This window comes from Miscanthus floridulus, chromosome 17, assembly GCF_019320115.1.
Source record: "Miscanthus floridulus cultivar M001 chromosome 17, ASM1932011v1, whole genome shotgun sequence".
Classification (NCBI taxonomy): Eukaryota; Viridiplantae; Streptophyta; class Magnoliopsida; order Poales; family Poaceae; genus Miscanthus; species Miscanthus floridulus.
In genome coordinates, this window is record NC_089596.1 from 101,997,494 (window position 1) to 102,018,787 (window position 21,294).

Consider the following 21,294-nt stretch of genomic DNA (forward strand, 5'->3'; position numbering starts at 1 on the left):
TTAAAAAATTTATAACTTCAACTAAGTTTATATAAAAATACATTAATCTATACAGTATGACATATTTCATGGTGGATTTAATAAGACTAATTTGTTGATACTACTAATGTTGGTGTAACTTTATATCTATACCTAATATTAAAGAGGCAAAATTTCTCTCTACTCATTTTTTCCGTCCGGCCATCCCTTAACTAATTTCATGAATATGGAAACGGCATATAGCCCTCTCATTATATAACAGTGTAGGACTACTAAGGTAGTCTAGATAGATAGAAATCCTAATCCAATTAAATTTCTTCGATCCCCAGTAATATGAATAGGAATTATAATCAAATAGAAAAAAAAATGAATAGAAATCTCCCTCGGCTATGCTCTTTTTCCTGTTTTGGTCGTCCACATCCGTGTCCTTTTCAAATTTCTTTTCTTTTCTATTTCATGAGCCGTACGTCCACATGATGCACATCATCGATAGGACCACTTATCGTACTCGCAACGCATTCCGTACATGCCAAATTTTTCTTACCAAAAGCAACTAGGAATTTATTAAAAAGTTCAATCACCACCCGTATTACATGCACGGTTCCAATAACATCAAAAGGGATACATCACGAAATCGAAAACCTACATTACGAGTTCATTACATAAGGATCGAAGATAAAGAGCTAACGCATCTAGCTAGATATTATAGCTAAGCTACTCCTCAGGGTGGTCGCTGTCGATGTCGGACACAGCATCACCGTGGTCGTCCTTAAAAGGCTCAATCTCCGCCTCTTCAGGCTCATCATTGGCGTCCACCTCCATGCCATCGTCCTCAGCAATCAACACATTGGGATCTTCTTCCACCGCTGGAGCTGAGGAAGAATTGGGTTCACCATGTTATTGAGACGGTAAACATCTAGATGAAGCTCCTAAATTTTTGCGTATGGGTTCCTGTTCTCTACGATCAAACTCCATTGCCTTCCTAGCAGCCTGGAACACAGTCCGGATCCTAGCTGTCTCCCTAGTCTTGACAAGGCGAATGACCTCGTCCCTCTCAGCACGGACGTCCTGTAACTCAGCCCTAGCTGCATCTTTTTCGGCAACAACATGGACAATCTGTCCCCGACGAGCTTCCAAGGCTGTCATATAATTACCTATCTCATTCAGAGCTGCTCTAACTGCCCTTCGGTGCCTGCGCACACGTCCTCGCATCCTGCGCTGTGCGGCCTGTGCTCTTTGGAGCTCTTGCATACAACTGATGTAACTATCCCGGTGAGAGTAAAACATCCTAATAACCGCATACATGGCACTCATGGCAGCATTACTACTTCCTGCTCTTTCATCCCGGTCTCTTACCAAAGCATTACCGCCTGGCTGGGTCCAAGCGGTCTGTGATGCATCCACTCGAGGGAAAGATCCAACGGGCTCATTGACAAGCTCATCACCGAATTCCTGACAGATTTCGCTGAGAACTTCAAAAGCGGTCACTTGGGCACCCTCCCAAGGGGTCTGTCCATCTGACTCGATACTCCATCCTTGCCACTGAGGGTTGACCACATGGGCGGCGATAGTGACCCACACGTCGTACCACCGTTGTCCCTCAGTTACCACTTCGCCCCAAAAATAGCGAGGCGGTTCCGCATACCCAACAGAGTGCAGTACCCTCCACAGTAAAGTGGGAGTCCCAAACAGTGCCAAAAAGGTGTCGCTTGCAACAGGGGCTCCTGCGGCTGCCATCTGTAGCAAAATGTTACAATTTAGTGAGTCAACGCGATTATAGAAAAGAGTTACTTAACAATAAGATTTTGCAAGGGGGAGAAACAATGCAATGACATAAATGAATGATGTATCATGATATATGCTCGGAGTGTTCCTGGCCCACTAAATTTAAGTTTTGGCCCACGACTTAAGTTCCTCTTATTAGGTTCCTCTATATTTTTAATCATTAGATCTAAGTGAATGGAAGGCTCTCGTTATTTCTGAGCACAGTAAAAATTCTCAAATTTCTTTTGATGGAAAATAAAGAGGAATGTAATTTCTTTTTCTGAGTACTTTTGGATTTAGATGTTTTTCTAGTGAGACCGGGTAAAATAAGATTATTTAACCTTTTAGTATTATTTAGCTTTTCTCCTAACCTATTTCTAGACCGGTCACTGATATTATGAGCTGTTAGCACTATTCTCTCCATCCAAAAAAACATAATCCTAGCTTTGAACCTCTGATACGTGTTCAAAGCTAGAATTACGGTTTTTTTTTACGGAATGGATGGAGTATATACAAAGGAAGAAAATCACGACTCACGAGCACAATCAGAAGCAGGCCGAGCCGTGGTGGCTGGACTCTGGACACGGTCAGCCCTTTCCTTCTGGACCAGAAACGGGCACGAAATTTCAAGAGCTGACAGCCGGGGTTGGGTCGGACACATGAAGAACAGTCCATCGGCGTGGGGCTCATCACTCATCATCAGCAGTCAGCACACTGGTTCCGGTTCCGGTTCCGAATCCGGTTCCAGTTCCAGATCCACGTCGGTCGTCGGCTTCACCTTGCAGTTGCAGTACCACGGACTCCTTGAAATGGACCTATCATCGCACCTGAGTTCCATCGCACGACGGCGGACAAATATAGCCTGTTTTCTTTCTATTATCCGCACCTGACGTTAACCTTTCATGCTGGCTGCTCTGTGGCTGGGAGCTGGGAAGCCAAAAGACAACAGACACAGCACAGTGACTCAGTGACAGCGGTTCCGGTTCCCGTTCCCGTTATGTCCGGTTCCACGGTTCGCTTTGAAGATTCGGACACGCGCGCACTTTGGCGGTGCAACTAGTTTCCAAGTAGGAGTAGCTACGTAGGCAAGCCCCGATCAATCTTGTGCCTCTCGCATTCCTCCAAGCTAACCATTTTTCTACTCTTACCTGACGTTCCTTTTCCTTCTTTGGAATTTTCTATCTGACATACTACCGGTTCCGGTTCCAGTTCCAGTTCCTCCCCGGTTCCGGTACCAGTTCCTCGGTCACGCGTCTATTTATACCCAAGCGATTCGGCGAATGCAGCAAGGCCTCATCTCAATCTTCAACCTCCTTGCCATTTTCCAAGCTCAAGCCGAGCGCCATTGGTGCGGCACACTGCAGCATGCTGCTACTACTACTGCTAGCGACGAATAGCGAGGACACGAGAGATCGATCATCGATGGACCCCGAAGCTGCGCTCCCGACGGTCGTGGACTCTGCCTCCGGCGCCCTCCGCAGCAGGGCCATGGTGCCGTCGGCGATGCTCACGGCCGGCGTATTCCAAGCTGTGGCGGCGCTCGCACTCCTCTTCTCCAAGACTCCGGAAGGCATCTTCTCCCACCACGGTAAAGCGATCGTCTTCGTGTACTACATCGTCCTCGTTGCCGGGGCGATCATCGGCTCCACAACGGCCTCTGCTTCTTTCTGGGTTGCACGCCGCCTGGACGGCCGACATGCCATTGGCTTGGCACTGCTCTGCACCTCGACACTCACCCTCATCCCTGTGTTCGGAATACTCGCCGGCTTCGTCATGCTCAGAAAGTAGTATCAGACGACACCTTTGTATGTATTTGTTGCCAGTGCTGAGATCGCTGATATTTGTATGATTGTTGTACCAAATTGTATTACTTGTGTTTTTCCGAGGAAAGATTGCTTTCAGTTTTACTGTGCTGTGAATCTGTGATGATTAATCAAGGTAACACAAGATTTTAGAAAAGTCGTTTGGTGTGTCGTCGCTCGTGTTTAACATGATGTTTGCAGCTGATGAATCGTTATTAGCCGGCACAGAGCAACAAGGCAAGGCTATTGTGATGAAGGCAACTGGACGTGCACTGGTTCCAGTTGCAGTTCCGGTTCCGGCAGCTGGACCTTGAGGTCCATCAGACAACGACGGACAAATAGAAAGTGCCCTCTGAAGGTGCAAGCACATGCTCGATCGGGCTTGTGCTGGCTGGCCCTTGACTGTTAAATTTGCGGTTTGCGTCTGAAATCATCGTTAGCCGGAACAGAACAATAAGGTTACTATTACGATAATGATACAATTAAGACGTCTGGATGGACGGACGCCTCCCTCCGCTCACCCTCCACTCACTTCCGCACGCGCCGCTCGCCCAGCGACCCTATTCGCTCATACCATCCGCGCGCCCCGATGCTCGCTGCGCCGTTTCCTCTCTACGTCTACCCATCTGCCCACCTCATTCCACCTCACCGCCACCGGTCTCCCGCCTGTGCCGCGCCCCATCCCCTGCGGCCTCCTTCGCGCCGCCTCTTCCGCGCCGCATTCCCCACAGGCCCAGTCTGTCTCATTCGCCTCCACTGCGATGCCTCCTCGCCGCGATCGCCTCCACCGAGCTGGTGAGCCTCCACGACGGATGCTCCAGCAAGTAGGTGAGGGGATGAAATTCGTGTGACGCCGCGCGCGCCGGCGAGTTGCCCATGCCGTTGCCGCACAGCAAGGTCCATGCGCCGTTGTCGACCTCCGCGTCGGCGTGCCTCCATTCGTCCAAGCAAAGCACATGTTGCAAGAGTATGTTTCAAGTGTTTCAGATGTTTCATCCGGACGTTGCAAGTGTTTCACTTGATGTTGCAAAAGTAGATTGGAATATTGCACATGTTGCAGTGGCTATACACGTATGATTTCAAGTGTATGTTCTAAATGTTTCATCTCGTTTTCCAGACGTATGTTTGCAAGTGTCTCATCCGAATGTTGCACATGTTCCATATGAAGTGTTTTCAGGTGTTTTTTTGCAAGTGTTTCATACGCATGTTTTGAGTGTTTCAGCTGTTTCGTACGTATGTTACAAGTGTTTTGTTTAGATGTTTCAAAAGTAGATCTGGTATTGCAACTCGTATTTCAGAGGCATGTTCATGTTTCATGTGTTTCATCTGCCTTTAGACTTATGTTACAAATGTTGTATCCGGATGTTTCAAAAATAGATCGAATGTTGCATCTCTTCCTTCGCTTATCTGCTGCAGTCCTCCTCCTTCCTGCGCCAGCTGGGCATCCGCCGAGCACAAACAGAAGCAGGCCAAGCCGTGGTGGCTGGGCAAGGTCAGCCCTTTCCTTCTGGACCAGAAACGAGAACGAAATTTCAAGAGCTGACAACCTGGGGTCCGGGGCTCGGGTCGGGTCACAAAACGCATGAATCCATCGGTCGACGCGCACTGGATCCGGTGCCGGTGCCTGTTCCGGTTCCGGTTCCACGTCGGCTTGCAGACTTCCAGTAGCACTGTTGAGTCCCGTTCCGTCGGATCGGACAAGGGCGGACAAATAGCTGAGTTTTCAATCAGCACCTGAGGTCAACCTTTGGCTTGTCTCTGGGCAGCAAAAGACAGCAGACGCAGCACTAGGACACCGGTTCCAGTTCCAGTCCCGGTTCCGGTTCCACGCGTGTTACTTGGCGGTCAGTCAAAATCAGCTACGTGGGCAACCATCAAGCTAGTCTTTTCTCTCTATCTGACATTTTTTTTAAAAAAGATCTATGTGGCATACTGGTAAGTAAGACACTGAACTGTACCAGAGAGATGGGTCTCCCAGGCTGCACTCCTAGCGTACGGCAGAGCTCAGGACAGTGACACCCTGTTCCGGTTCCAAGTCCCCAGTCCTCCGCTCCAGTTCCTCCGTCAGACCGTCACGCGTTCATTTGTGTTCCTCCGTCAGACCGTCACCGTCAGAGCTCACGAGCACAATCAGAAGCAGGCCGAGCCGTGGTGGCTGGGCAGTGCGCACGGTCAGCCGGCCGGCCCTTTCCTTCTGCACCAGAAACGAGCAAGAGCTGACAACCGGGCGGAATCCATCGCCGTGGAGCTCATCACTCATCAGCACACTGGTTCCGGTTCCGGTTCCGGTTCCGCATGCACGTCGGCTTGCACCTTTGCAGTACCACGGACTCCATCTCCATGCCCATGGAGGATTGATCGTTGTTGAAATGGACCTGTCACTATCAGCGCACCTGAGTTCCATCGCATGACGGCGGACAAATATAGCATGTTTTCGTTCTATCTCTCCACGCTAAGCGACAGTTTTATTATCGGCACCTGACGTCAACCCTTGCTGCTAGCTGGTCTGTGCCTAAAGACACAGCACAGTGACAGTGGTTCCAGTTCCGGTTCCCGTTCTGTCCGGTTCCACGGTTGGGCTTCAAAGATTCGATCGAACACGGTCAAAGTAGCTTGGAGTACGTAGGCAAGGCAGCCAGCCCCTGATCAATCTTGTGCCTCTCGCATTCCACCAGGCTAGCCATTTTTGTATCTGACCACGTTCTTCTGCTTTCTTCGGAATTTTCTATCAGCGACACCGGTTCCGGTTCCAGTTCCAGTTCCAGTTCCTCCCGGGTTCCGGTTCCAGTTCCTCGGTCACGCGACGTCGAGGTAGCCCCGTCATCTATTTATATCCCACGGCGATTCGGCGGATGCAGCAGGGCCTCGCTCAATCTTCAACCTCGATCTTGCCATTTCCCAAGCTCAAGCGCCATTAGCCTGTTCGGTTGGCTGATTCGTGAAAAAGTATAGCTGACTGATTTGTGTGAGCGAAAAATATTATTCCGACTAAAAATTTACGATCATTTACGACAAGCCATGGCCAAACGAACAGGCTGATTGCTGCTGCCAGCACACACTACTGCTTAGCTACTTGCTAGGACATTCCATGGACCCCGAAGCTGCGCTCACGACGGTCGTGGACTCCGCCTCCGCCGCCCTAGGGAGCAGGCCGATGGTGCCGCCAGCTATGCTCACCACCGGCGTCTTCCAGGCGGTGGCGGCGCTCGCGCTCTTCTTGACTACTCCCGAAGGCATCTTCTCCCACCACGGCAAGGCGATCGTCTTCGTGTATTACGGCGTTCTTGTGGCCGGTGTGATCGTGGGCTCTGCGACGGCCTCTGCTTTCTGGGTCGCGCGCCGTCTGGATGGCCGGCATGCCATTGGCATGGCGCTGCTCTGCGCTTCGACGCTCACGCTGATCCCCGTGTTCGGGATACTCGTCGGCTTCGTCATGCTCAAAAAGTAGTCTTTGTACGTATGTGTTGTGATTGCTGATACTTGTATGATTGTACCAAAATTTTTTGAACTGAATGTACGCAAGAGATTGATTTGAGTAATTTTGTTTTTTTTTCCCCGAGGAAAGATTGATTTCAGTTTTACTGTGCTGTGAATCTGTGATGGTTATAAGGTAACAAGGTTTTAGCAAAATCATTTGGTGTATCGTCCCTCGTGTTTAACTTGCTGTTTACAGCTGGATCGTTATTAGCCGGAACAGAGCAACAAAGTGATCAAGGCAACTGGACGTGCTCCGGTTCCAGTTCTAGTTCCGGTTCCGGTTCCGGCAACTGGACCTGAGGTCCATCAGACAACGACGGAGAAATGAAAAGTACCCTCTGAAAGTGCAAGCACATGCTCGATCCGGCAGCTGAATTTGCTGTTTGCGTCTGAATCATCGTTAGCCGGAACAGAGCAACAAGGTTATTATTGTGATGAAGGCAACTGGACATGCTCCAGTTCCGGTTCCCGTTCCGGTTTCATATTCCAGTTCCACGGTTGGTTTTAAAGAAGATTCTGATGAAGGTTATTGCGCGTTTATCCTTTGATTGACGAACAAGAGTACTGGACCTGCCGAATTGTCTCCGGACTCCGGACGGGGAAAGGGATGGGACCTCGGCTCGGCGTCGCCCAGCGCGGCAGCTCCAAGCCTGGGGAGAGCCGAGTCAAAGGAGCTGCTTCTGGCGTCCAAGTTCAGTTCTCATTTTGGATTTGGAAGCAATGATGCTATTCCAAATTCCCATGATCCAAAAATGATACGCTTAACAGAAGAACGTGTATGTGTATATATCTCAAAACTCAAATACAAGGAGAAAATGTAAGAAGCTAATAAAGGAGCAAATATAAGGCGCATTTGGAACTACTACTTTACAGCATCTTCAAAAAAAATCTTCATATCCTACCTAAATGCTAGGAATAGAGATTTTGGTGAAAAACTATCTTCCAACAGTTTCTCTATATGGTCATCCAATATAACCATCTTCTATTCCGAATTTTTCGCTAGCCAAAAATAGAAGACGAGAATGGCTCTCTAGAGTGCGTATGAAATAAGAAAACTGTTGGAGAATGAAAAGATATAGAAAGTGATTTTTATGCAAATGACTCTTCAAATGATGATTTAGAGAGTAAGATTTAGAAAGGCTATTAGATATGCTCTTAGCGGGGTGTGTAAACTTTCTAAAGTAGTAGTACCATGAACATTAAAATACTATGTGTACTTACACAAGTTCCCCATTCTTTGCAAAATGTATGTCGTTTTAGTTTTATCTCAATTTAAAAAATTTATAACTTCAACTAAGTTTATATAAAAATACATTAATCTATACAGTATGACATATTTCATGGTGGATTTAATAAGACTAATTTGTTGATACTACTAATGTTGGTGTAACTTTATATCTATACCTAATATTAAAGAGGCAAAATTTCTCTCTACTCATTTTTTCCGTCCGGCCATCCCTTAACTAATTTCATGAATATGGAAACGGCATATAGCCCTCTCATTATCATTACTACTAAGGTAGTCTGGATACATAGGAATCCTAATCCAATTAGATTTCTTCGATCCCGAGTAATCTAAATAGGAATTATAATCCAAATAGAAAAAAAATGAATAGAAATCTCCCTCGGCTATGCTCTTTTTCCTGTTTTGGTCGACCACATCCGTGTCCTTTTCAAATTTCTTTTCTTTTCTATTTCATGAGCCGTACGTCCACATCATGCATATATATATATATATATATATATATATATATATATATATATATATATATATATATATATACCCACAAGGTTTTCTATTTTAATACAAATATACCATGAGTAGTTTCTTTGTTTTATCCGGTTTTTCAGTTTTGCTTTTTCTGTTTTTGTTTTATCCGATGGGCGTTCAATATGGAGTCCAATTGGAGCTCATTGAAGCTAACCCATAAAAAAACAGGGAAGTAAAGAAAATAGAAGAAAGAAATCTGTCAAATAAAAGGAAACATATGACAGCTGTATAAATCTCTACCTCAATGAATGTCTCAAAACAAAAAAAAAACAGAATCAAGATTGAAGAACGATGTAGATGAAGGAGATGAACTAAGCCATGCGATCTTGCCATTGGCTTCTGCAGAGCGAGAATGTCGGTCGATGTGGTGGACGAACAGACTCAAAGGATGGCTGAAAATGCCAGCGCTCCGCCTACTATGAATTCACACACTTGGCCATGGATTTGCCGCCTGCGATGTTCATTCACGTCTCCCCGACCGACCTCGGCCGGAGTCACGGTGGAGCACCCCACGAAGAGAGATCAAAATCAACGAGTGGACGACATTGACAAGATCAACACGTCTCACCACCTCATGACCATGAGGAGAGAGGTGCCTACCCGCCACACCGCGCCTCCTGCAGTAGGCCATGAGGCCAGGCCTTAGCAGGAACCATCGCATGGGTTACATGCTTACAACAGTGGTGGCATGGTGGAAACATGCCTGGCGGTGGAGCGCGCTTGGAGGCTACCTCTACCTTGACACATCAGTAACTAAATTCTTATTACTTTTAATAAGATGAATTATAAATTTTTATGGGTCCTCAAAGTAAGTCATAAAACTCGGTATCTGACTATACCAGCACATGGATAGTATGAAAATTAAGGTTAGGATATATTTACAAGTAAATATTTTTGGGCTTAATAAGATGAACTACATATTCTTATGGGTCCTCATAGTAAGTCACAAAAATAGATATTTAACTATACCAACACTTGGATAGTATGAAAACTAAGGTTATGATATATTTTGAGTAAATATTAGTGTTTTTATTATCATTTGCTCTCTCCCATACTTTTATGAGTTAGAGTACTGTGTTAAGACATGGTGGGGAGTTCGATTCCAAGACAAATTGAAATGCATGCCCCCATTATTGGATAAAACTTCAAATGTCCTTTACCTATATGAATTCGAGTAGAGTATGCCCGGACATATTATAGAGTTTGATTCCAAGATGAATGAGAACGCGTGACACGGTTGTTGAACAAATCTTCTAAACTTTATGTCATTCAAGTGACTAAACTATAAACTATACATCCCTGTAGCAACGCACGGGTATTTTTCTAGTAAAATTGATCAAAGCTAAAAAATGGTGACTGAATTTGTGATCGGAGTATTAGTTTACCATGTCGGTTTTAATCTCAATTAATTTAGCTCGGTCCTTCGGTTTCGGTTAATTATATCCGCCTCTACTTACACAAGCACGACCAGGCCGCGGTGGCTGGGCACGGCCAGCGCTTTCATAATACGGTTCCGGTACCAGTTCCAGTTCCAAGTCGGCTTCCGGGACCACGGTCGTTGAAATTGAAGACCAATTGTTCCATCAGACGACGGCGGACAGAGACAGATAGAAGTATCCGCTGAAAGTGCAAGCACATGCTGGCTGGCCTTCTTTCATGCTATGCCACGAAACATCAAAAGCTGAGTAGCTGACTACAAAGCGCTCAGCACAACTGCACGAGGATACCGGTTCCGGTTCCTGGTTCCGGTTCCGGTTCCTGGTTCCGGTTCCTGGTTGAAGCAGAGCGAGCAAGGTGAAGGTGAAAGCGACCTCAAAGCTGATACCTCTCCGGTCTCCGCAACGACTGTTTTATTATCTGCTAGTCAATTCTTGCTTCCTGGACATCTTCACCAATAAAGCTTTGGCATGACTAGACACCTTTAATTTGTCTAAACCGCAGTCTAGTTCGTTTAAAACGCTACACGATATATAAGAGTCTATTTAAACACTGTTTAGACAATTTAAATGGTCGTTTAGCTCTGCTAATTGGTTAAATGATAGATGACCAGACTGTTTAGATGGGTCGCATCTTTATTATTATCATTTTTCAGACACGTTCCACGACAAGAAAGGGCATTTTGTTAGTTCACCGTCATCTCACTTCACTAACCATTATTTGCTAGTAGCATTTCTTTAGGCTCTGTTTGGTATAGCATCTTCATCAGTTTCACGAGCTGTTTTTGTGTCAAATAGGTATTTTTAAAACAGATTCGCAGGTGAAGCTTCTGAAAACATGCCATCATAAGGGATTGATTTAGGATAACGCTAAAAATAAGGCCCGTTTGGCCGGGCTCCGGCGGCCGACACCCGGTTACTGTTCGTCGGAGCCGTTTTTCTCTCTCCTCCTTTCCTCTCTCACTGATACAACCGCAGCCGGAGAAACTCGTTTTTCTGACTCCACAGCTCCGGCTCCTGTAGGCACCTGTCGGCTCCTGAGCGGCCGACATCCGGCTACAGTGCAGGAGCCAGAGCTCGCGGGAGCCCAGCCAAACGGGGCCTAAATACTTCTCCTAGCTCACACTCGCTCTGATGGGCCTAACGTGCATTGAAGTCTAATTTGCCCTAGGCAGGGCAGGGGTGCGGCCGTCGGGGCACATAGCCGCACAGGTTGCCAGCAGGGTGTCAGGCGCGTGGGCTGTTCGAGATCGGGAAGAAGAGGATTGCGAATGAATGACTGGATAAGGAAAGAAAGAAATATGAAAGGTAATTTTGTTAATTTTCTACTTTTCCTTTTTTGTCTATTGAGTTTGTAAATTTGTACTCTTGCTCTATTTTTAGGCCCTGTTTGGTTTTCATAAGTCAGGTGACTTATTAAGTCAGGTGACTGAAAACCAGTGACTTATAAGTCATGCATGTTTGGTTGTAGATGACTTATAAGCTCATTAAGGGTGTGGGCCCCACGCGAAAAAGGGTGACTTATAAGTTTTAAGCAGGGGTGAACCAACTTAAAACTTATAAGCAGGGGTGACTTATAAGTTGGTGGTGTTTGACAAAATAAGTCACTTTTTTCACTTTTTAACTTATAAGTAGGTGACTTATTTGGAACCAAACAGGGCCTTAATACTAAATTCCAGTAGGGGCAGGCCCTCTTGTTTTGCTAAAGAGAGGATGGAGGGGGAAAAGAAGAAAAAGGAGAGGAGCATTATGGTTATTTTATAGTTTTTTCTATCATAAGGAGCTGTTTTGCCAACCACTATTACCAAAACAACTATAGATATATGAGTAGACTGGTAGAGGTGCTCACGGAGCTGAAGGGGGAAAAAAAAACTACTTCTTTAGTGAAATTGGGTTGTGCTAAATAAAGACAATTCATTTTCACCGGGAAAAAAAACGCAGGAAGCGTAACAAAAATCCTAGCGTTCTGAAAACAAGTCGGTTGTGTTTTGTCTGAAATAGCAAACACATGCTCGGGATGTGCTTTGCTGGGCACAATGAACCTTTCATGCTGACGACAGCGTACGGTTGATAGTGACACCGGCTCCAGACATGAGACATGCAGTTCTGGTTCCAGTTCCAGTTCCAGCTCCGGTACCGGTTCCGGTTCCGGTTCCTTAGCTTTTAAAGATTGGAAAACGCGCAGTTGGCGGTCAATGTAGGATGCATCCGTCCATGTCTCCATGATCCTTCTCTATATACGCAGGCAACAAGCCAAGACGCCACACTCATCATCGGTAGAGTAGAAGCTCAATCTTGAACCTCTGCCATTCCTCCCAAAACCAGCCATTTCTCTCTGACACACACACACACACGCACGCACACTCTTAGCAAGACAGATGGACTCCCCAGCTGCACTCATGAGGGTCGTGAGCTCGATCTCCGGCGCCCTCCGCAGCAGGATGATGGTACCGTCGGCGATGTTCTCCGCCGGCGTCTTCGAGGCGGTGGTGGCGCTCGCGTTCCTGGTCGCCAACACTCCGGAAGGTATCTTCTCCCACCACGGCAAGACGCTCGTCGTCGTGTACTACGGCATCCTTACGGCCGGGGGCATCGTCGGCTCTGCGACGGCCTCTGCTTCCTTCTGGGTCGCACGCGATCTCGAAGGCCGGCATGCCACTGGCATGGCGCTCCTCTGCGCGTGCACCCTCACTCTCATTCCTGTCATTGGCCTTCTCGTCAGCTTCTTCTTGCTCAAAAAGTAGCTCCAGACACCTTGTAATGTTGGGATTGCTGGAGTATCTCGTATGCTTGTATGATTGTACCAGAGTTTAGCTGCGTTCGTTTTGGAAGATGAGATTCGAAGGTGTTTTGCCCATTTGTAGTGTCATCTGTACCTAAGAGAAATGGTTGTTGTCAGTCAATTTTCCAGTCAGTTTTCTGTCCGAAGAAAGAGTCATTTGTGTTATTGTGCCGTAATGATTTGTATTTGTTCAAGGTAATGAGATTCTGGTGGCTCTAAGTTGGTGTATCCTGTGTTTCATGTTTGCATATATCTACCTAGACATAAATAAATGCTACACTCTGAATTATACGTCAACTAGAAAAGCCATTTGGTGTAACTTGGCTGGCAATTAGCTTGCTGTTTGCATCTGAATCAACATTAGCCGGAACAGAGCAACAAGGATATTGTGATGAAGACAACTGGACGTGCCCCGGTTCCAGTTCCGGTTCCGGTTCCCGTTTCAGTTCCGGTTCCCCGGTTCGTTTCAGAGATTCTATTGAAGTCAAACTTGTGGTAAAGATTGTTGCGCGTTTATTATCTTTGATTGACGAAGAAGGCTACTGGACATCCTGATTTGTCTCCGGTTGCCTGCTCGACACGTGCCGCCCTTCCTAGCACGACATGTCATCTGCGTGCCTGGCAGTGCTCGTGCTCGTGCGGCCTCGTCCCATCCCACAGCCTGAGTGGCGCGAGCCGCGCGGGCTCCGCCGTACCGACCACTGGGAACGAGAGGACCGCCGCAGTGCGGAGAGATTGAGAGAGAGAGAGGAGACGGGACAAAGAACAAGATGCTTTGAGCTATTGATAGGTGGATCCCAAATAGAAGGAATGTGTTTTTCTCAATCTGCTGCAACAATAGTTTCCTAAAAACATAAATTTGGTTTTCTCAATCCTCTACAGATGGTTTTAATGAAAAGGGAATATGGTAAAATTGCTTCGAGATCGATAATAGGAGCAATCGCCATCTGCCACGGCTTGCCCTTTCCCGTGTGCCTCGCTTGTTCCTGCACGTGCTGTCTACATGTTGAATCCACGCGCGGAAACACACTCACACGATCACTCCGTCAGTGGACAGCATAAGTGTCAGATTTAGTCCCACATAAATAATTGATGGTGAAGAAACACAATATATAAGGCAGGGGCAATCCTCACCTATCAGACTATTCTTTTGGGTTGAATTAGAACTAAGGCCTGGGTATGATCTGGGCTCCGGTGGATCTGGGCCCGAGGGGCGCCGGCTCGTAGGTATAGCGACCTGGGCTGGATTCCGCTGCGTACTCTAACAATAAGGTATCGTTTTGATTTAGGGGATCTGCTAAGATCGTATCTATCAAAGCCCATGGTCACATGGTGATGGGTCGGAGATTGCAGGGGTTGTGCAATGTGAAGAGGATTCGATGTGTGACGGAGGAGATTGGACTCGGGGCCTGGATAACGTCTTCCAGGTGTTAATGTCTCCGAGGTCACATGGATTGTGTGAAATGGAGCGTTGGACTCGGGGTCTGGATAACATTTTCTGGAGATTGCACGGATTATGTGTGATATGGAGCGTTGGACTCGGGACCTGGATAACATCTTCCGGAGATTGCACGGGGGTGTGCGATGTGAAGAGTTAGGTCCAATGTGTGATGGGGGAGATTGTGTTAGGTTTAGTCCCACATCGATAATTGATGGTGGAGGAGCACAATATATAAGGCGGATGCAGTCCTCACCTGTTAGACTAGTCGTTTGGGTTGAGTTAGGCTTAAGGCCTAGGCACGTTGTGGGCTCTGGTAGATTTAGGCCCAAGAGGCGTCGTCTCGTATGTATAGCGAGCTGGGACAGATTCCGCTACGTACTCTAGCAATAAGTGATCGTTTTGATTTAGGGGGTCTGCTAAGAGCGTATCTATTTTGAAGCTGATAATTTTAGATAGCTGGTTTAAGGCTGCAGAAGTTGCTTTTTACGGGTAAAATCCAGATCACCATGTGTCGCGCCGAAAAACGTATAAAGATCCTATTCGGCATAAGAGCAACTTCATGTCTTCTTTACACCCTTCTATCAGCCTGTTTGCTTGTTAGTTTCAGCCAGTGCTTATCAGTCAGCCACCAATATTTTTCTCTCACAACAAACCAGCACCAGCCGGGTTTATCAGCTCAGAAATCAACCAACGAACAAGCTCTATATTTATATGAATATAATTTTTTGTGAAAATAAACCTTTAGCAACTTATTTAATCAGGCCTCTAAATATTACCATTTTTTATTTATGGCTTCTCACTGGTCATGGACAGAGAGTGGATGGGACTCTTCAAATTACCAACCAGAGATAGAGAAGTTATTCTAAATCACCAAGGCTCACGGGACGAAAAAAAATTAGCGCCATGTTCTAAGCCGTACTTTTTTAGCTAACGAACATTATTTTTCTCTCACAACAAATCAGCTAATAGTACTTTCAGCCATGTCTTATCAGCCAAACGAATATGGCATAGGTTAGATAATTATTTTTAGAATTTAGAGGGATACAATAAAAGACAGTAATAAAATTTATATATTTGTTTGATTAGATATCTTAATTATGGTGGGAGTCTGTCCTAATTAAGTCACTTTGGTAGGGTTTCAGATTTAACGTTTTAGATCCAAATTCCATTTGGAAAACATTGCGATGATGTAGAATTAGTTCGTGAAATTATTTGGCTAACTCATTCAATTCTGGAAACTAGAATTAGAGTCAGGAGAAATTAGGGTCTAAGTTGCACTAGTACAAAAACAAGAATGACTTCTAAGTGATTCTCTTGAAATGATTCTCTCTTTAGGTCTGTTTGGTAGAACTCTCGTAGCAGCTTTTAGATTGAATTTAGATGAAGCTCTGCCAAACAATTACTGAGAAGTACGTGATTCTATGCTTATTCTATAGGGTGATTTCCATAAATGAACAAGGTGTTAGGACCATATAAAAAATAGCCCCTTCGATTCACTTCATACACAGAGACTCACTGTATTATGAGAGATATTTTTCGTCAAAGAATCAGCCTACTAAGTGAATCATTTTTTTTTTTGCAAAGAATCAGGCTACTAAGTTAAGTTAGAGAGTCTGGCGATTTTAGTAATTTTCATTATCTAAAACGATCATCGCTGCTAAGTGGACCTAAGTCGAATCTGACCGGTGAAAGTCTAACTCCCACCCCTGTCCTGCGTTGGGCAATCGCCATAACCGTGTTGGCGTGTTGCCCTGCCGCCACCCCACCCCACCGTGTTCCGTGAACCAGCCCAGGGCTGCTGTGCCTGTCCCGCTCCCCCTCCGCCCGCACCTCGCCGCCTGGCCCTGCGCGCTCCTGCTATCGCGTCACCACCGCCGCCACCAGCCCTGGGCCTGCGAGATGGCTCTCCGGGTTTCGCACGCGGCAGCCCAACTAGTCAACTAGATCGGTACACCGGACTTCGATCGGTGAGTCAGGTTTCTCGTCGGCATCGCCTCCTCGATTCGGACTCACCTAGGCCGCGAACGATGTCACGTGGTGGGTGCCGGTTTTGTGCAGCTTGTGCGGTTGCGGAGGTGGATTAAGCACCGGGGAAGGGCGTGCTGCAAAATCCCCTCCTATTTGTGAAAGTACATTGAGATATCAGGAATTGATTCAGGGCTTTTGACGGTGTTCTTTGTTGAACTACTTGCAATTCTAGCATTTGAATAATGATGGGTTATTAAAGAAATTTCATGGTAGATGTACTAATTTGGCTCTAGCTCATGTTTGGGTCTGTAATCTGCAGAGTCGCCCTCTTCCTGATAGCGAGCATGAGCAGCGCAAGCCGCGCAACTGATCTGCTCTCACATAGCTAATCATCTATATGATGTTTCTGCTATCAGCTTGTGCACATAGTATTAGGATATTCATTTGTTTTATGGAACCGAATTCCACAATTTTGCGACTACCCCTTGGTTTCACCACAGGCTACATGGGCGTCAATCTGAACCTAGTCTAGCTCCGGCACTGTCCTCCACTTCCCTATGTGCACCTTCCGTTGCCGTAGCTTTTTTTGCTAAAAGAAAACTATTTACCTGGCATTACCTCTATTATCGTTTCATCAAAAAAAAAAAACCTCTATTGTCAAGATTAACATAATTGTTGATCATGTACCACACATGCCTGCATTTCTTTAAAAAACCATGAAGGTTCTTTTACTTCGATTTTTGTTTCCAAGAAGATAATAACATGAGCATAAATAATCTCTGTTGTGCTCTAATCATAAATAATCTCTTTAGGGATAGAATTATTCTGCATGGCAATCAAGTCCACATTTTTATGGACCAAGCAAATGCCACATGGAGGTAGGATTATTCCTTTTTTTTTTTAAACTTTTCCTCCCTGCCTGGTCTGCTTTTATCTATTCTCTTTCCTATTTCATTGACCCGAGTCATTAAGAAAGGGGTTTTGGCTATCATCACATGGTGTATATAGTTGGAGTTTGCTTTTATGTCAATGCTTGCAATGATCTTCTCCCAAATGAAATTGGCTTAGAATAATTGTGCCATCTCCATGGTGGATCTGGAAAATCAGAAATAAACAGGTTATAGAAATTCACTTGGTTGACTCCTGTTGCCTGTAGCTTCACTGTTGCTTTAGTTTAGGAGTATTTTCTTCTATTCCTTGATCATTTTGCGTTAGTACTATGTTTTCACACCCCAAAAGAATTGACCTGAAAAACCACCATCATGTACAAATATATTTGGAACTGAATGCCATAGGTTTTTCAAAATACTAAACGTGGTCCTAAATGCCTGTGTTTAATTGGAAACCTGTCATTCTCTACATTTCACAAAATAAGGTTACTCTTTGTGTTGATAGCGCGCCTGCATTGCTTGACACGGTGGATCTTATTTAGGCATTCAACACAATATATATTTCCTCTTCCCCTTTGAGCTACCACTGCAAACTTCTGTTTTTTTTTCTTGACTGATGTGTATGCCTCAGTCACATGTGTATTCTATATTGCAATAATTTCCTGTTGTTGCTGTTTGGGATGCTCGGGCAATCGGGCATGTTATACCAGTTCAATAAATGCATTGCTTGTTTCCTGGATTAGACTAATTTTCCTTTTTGCTGTTACTTCATATTCTTACAGAATTTGGTTGTATCTGTACTTGCACCTGCATCTTTATAGCCATATATATTTTCTCTTGATATATTTTGGCAGCTTCTTTGACTCTCTAATACTAGGTGTTTGGTGATTTGCTTATTTTGCACTCAACATTACATAACTGTCTAAATTTACTATGTAGCTACTGCATACCAATGAGGATCTATGGGCCGTAAACCACTCAGCTCTCTAATTAATTTTGTTATTGCTGCTTTTCCAGTCTGCCTTTGCTCCTGATCTTGGTGAAGGCATTGTGTTCTATTTTCATTCTTGACCCTATATAAGATGAGGTACATCCAGAAAACCTACTGCATTCAGCTCGTTGCTTGTCTGTTTTCTCTAGATGTATTAATGATGTTCTTTCAAGTAATTTTCCTAGGTCGTGCTGCATATATTCTTTAATACTAGATGTACACATTGGCACCCTGTTCGCTTGGGCTTGTTTGCTTATAAGCCGTACTTTTTCAGCTAACGAACAATATTTTTCTCACACCAAATCAGCCAACAGTATTTTCAGCCATGGCTTATCAGCCAAACAAGCCCAAGCGAACAGGGCGATTATTTAAGTTGCTCTGAAGTACTGATAACCATATTTCTTGTTCTCATTCTATCTTCCAAAGCAAGCTACTTTGTTGTTGATTCTATCTTCCAAAACAAGCTACTTGTATTTGCAAGCTACAGATATTCAGGTACATATCTTTTACAAAAAGGTCATGTTTTTTTGCTCAGAAAATAGTATTATGGTTGGTGTTTGATGATTGCTTATCTTGCATAAACCTGGGTAAATATTACTATTTGTTCTTCTAGACGAATAAAAAAAAGTCAACATAGATACAAAATCTTGGCAGATACTATCTTTTCATGGTGCCCTATGCTTTTTATTTATGATGCAAATCACTGGCGAATTTTGTAACTGTGTATGACTCCATTTGCCCTGTTCGCTTGGCTGATAAGCCATGGCTGAAAGTACTGTTGGCTGATTTGTTGTGAGAGAAAAATATTGTTCGTTGGCTGAAAAAGTACGGCTTATAAGCCAAGCGAACAGGACGATTGTCATTTCCACTTTTCTCATGACTGTTTTTTAGGAAACAGGAGGGGCTTGCCCCTACTGGATGTTCTCATGACTTCTTTGGTTTCCTTGGTATTTGTTCATGCTGTCTTGTACAGTTATGCTTCAATTATGGCGGATTGGACAAGGAAAGCATCTGTGCATAAGCACACTAGATAGAAATACACCAAAATACAACATGTTTTACGGTTTTACCACTAGCATGCACTGGTTGAAATTATTTACATGGTTAATTTGCGGTTACACATTACTTGTGTTACTTATAACTCCATGGCAGTATCATTGGATGAGAAACATGAGCTTTGCCGTTTGTTCAGCTTATCTCTATTTTTCTTTCCTAATCATGTTTGCATGAACTGGTCCACCACGCCTGCAACATCCATGCAAAGTTTATGCACATGGATAAACATTCTGCCTTGCCATGGTCCTTTCATTGTTGCTCATCAATCAGAAAATGTTCTAATTAGATATAAAAAATTTGAATGATAAAAAAACATTTAGTTTTGCTAGCAGTCAAGAAACTGCCTTGCCACAGCAGTTTCAGTTCAAAATGCTAATTACAAAAGGTTACTGCAATTTAATTGCGAGATAGCCTTCTATGCAGTAACAAAATGACAAGGTGCTCAGATAAACAAATGGGATGACGAGACATCAACGAATGTATGGTTCCACATTATAAACAATTAAATATGCATATAGCTTAGAGTTATTAGATACTTGCCACAAAATGATGGACTGTTTTAGTGATTTGCTCATATCTTCTAAGAGAAGAGTTACATCAAGATGAAACCATTTCAGAAGCATTTGATTTTCATCTTTACATGTTCAGTAAAGTAGCTATTCCCCTAGCTATTACCCTCTCTTGCTATTTTATAGTAATTATCATCTATTGGTATTTTCGAGCTTAATTCTGGGCTGATATTAACCTCATATGTAACGGTTTGTCTTTTTTCTTTTTCACGTGGTTTTCAGTGACATACTAACAGTGCTCCATCACTATTAACTTCCCTAATGTAAGCCATGCCTTGGAACATAATGAGTAGCTAGCAGCTGCCATCTGAATAGCCTAGTAAAAAGCACAGAGGTTTGGGAAAAGAGAAGAAGAGCAAAAGAAGTCATGAGGCAGCCCAAAAGCACTGACATGTACATTGCCGAGCATCGAGCCAGTTGTTGTACACTCTTAGCATTTCAATATTGGGCAGTGATGTCTTAAAGAAGCAATGGATTTTCTCTACACGGTTCTACAACTATACACATGATTTCTAGAAAAAAATTGCAGTTGGGGTGCAAGCGGTAGAGTCTTACCGCCTGTGACCGGAAGGTTCCGGGTTCGAGTCGTGGTCTCCTCCCATTGCACATGTGAGGTTAAGGCTGGCCATTAACACCCTTCCTCAGACCCCGCACAGAGAGTAAGCTCTCTGCACTGGGTAGGTCCTTTGGAGTCGATTCCCATAATCCCATTGGTGTACTCAAATTTATAGGAACAGGAAGGCCATTGAACTCGCTTGATACTCATTTACATACTCAAATGCATTCCTGCCACTTCAGTTATTCTGCAACTAAAATGCACAGTTTTGTTCAATTCCTTCCTGATAAACTGGAAAGGACAAAAGGGACGTAGCCGCATCGAAGACACTAAACTAAGAAAGAAATGCATGGTTCCACATTACGAACGGTTAAACATGCATGTTATTTTGAATCATTAACATATTTGCCACAAAATATGTTTCTAAGAATTTTTTACGGTTGCACTGGGAAGGTGATCTCTCCACCTAATATTTTGATGTAATCAGGTTGTCTGCTAGCTCCACCTCCACGTTACAGTGGAAAGCGCGTGCTCTCTTTTTTATTCTTCCCTTTCCCTCTCGGGTGGTGACCGGTGAAGTTGTGTGGTGAGACACGGGCACACGGCCTGAGGCGTTTGTCACTTTAGGCACCGTTCGGCTTACCCCATATTCAATTTGTTCGACTTATTTTTTCAGTCAAAATGGCGTTTTTCTCTCATAATAATTCAGCAAGAACAGCGTTTTCAGCCAGTTTCAGTCAAGATTCAGCGAGCCGAACGAAACCTTTGCCGCTCTGTCAGCTTTTCCAGCTTTCTACCACCCGCATGCGGCC

General features: G+C 44.7%; 1 long non-coding RNA gene across 1 annotated transcript; it reads left to right on the forward strand.

Moving 5' to 3' along the window:
- Nucleotides 1–16,204: 16,204 nt before the first annotated feature.
- Nucleotides 16,205–20,644, forward strand: LOC136519089 (uncharacterized). The gene is made up of 4 exons (XR_010774687.1): nt 16,205–16,419; nt 18,328–18,397; nt 18,728–18,796; nt 20,149–20,644. It is a non-coding gene; the product is annotated as an uncharacterized lncRNA (long non-coding RNA).
- Nucleotides 20,645–21,294: the final 650 nt, after the last annotated feature.